An 880-nucleotide genomic window follows, 5' to 3' on the forward strand; every position below is an offset into this window, starting at 1 on the left:
TATTTCCGCTCTCTCGACACCTTTTTTTACGACAGAAGTGGCTGGGGCGGTTCCATTCTTTCGTGGTCCTATTCTTTCGCGGTCATATTCTTTCGTGGTCATATTCTTTCGTGGTCATATTCTTTCGTGGTCATATTCTTTCGTGGTCATATTCTTTCGTGGTCATATTCTTTCGTGGTCATATTCTTTCGTGGTCATATTCTTTCGTGGTCATATTCAAACCAATCTGCGGAAGAAATAAATGAATAAACATGATTGATAGTCGTAAATCACTTGAAATAGAATATAGAACAGTAAAATCATATCAGGATGTACATGTAATTCGCATAGACAAGTGAGAATGAAATTTTCAAAGTTTTTTTTTATGGTTTGCTAGATGTAATTTTTTTTCTCTCTCTCTTTTTTCGTATAGTTATAGCTATAATGATACTTTAAAGATATTATAAGTCTGCACTTTACATTACCCGCGATTCTGTAATATTAAGAAGTCCAAAAGTAGTGTGTAATGGTATAGAAAAAATAAAAAATATAAAAATCTAAAACTAAGTGATTGCAACAAAGCATCAAATTAGGTGTCGTAAAGAGAATCAAGCGATGTTATTTATCTATAAACAACGCTGAGCCATCGGAAATAACGACTATAGACAGACCGAGAAAACGAGGAAGCAGTGATCGAAAAGAAAGAATGAGAAAGAGAAAGGGAAAGAAGGATAAAAGAAGTATGAGAGAAAGTAAGTGAAAGTGGGTATTCGAAGAAAAAAAATTGCTGCTTGAAATAATAGGCAAATCTAAGAAAATAATTAAAGATATTTTTTTATGTAAAATTATATAAATTAAAATTTTCAGAGGCTTGAAAAATAAAAAGTGAGGGAGATGGATG

The sequence above is a fragment of the Penaeus monodon genome, chromosome 33 (genome assembly GCF_015228065.2).
Source record: "Penaeus monodon isolate SGIC_2016 chromosome 33, NSTDA_Pmon_1, whole genome shotgun sequence".
In the NCBI taxonomy this organism is placed as follows: Eukaryota; Metazoa; Arthropoda; class Malacostraca; order Decapoda; family Penaeidae; genus Penaeus; species Penaeus monodon.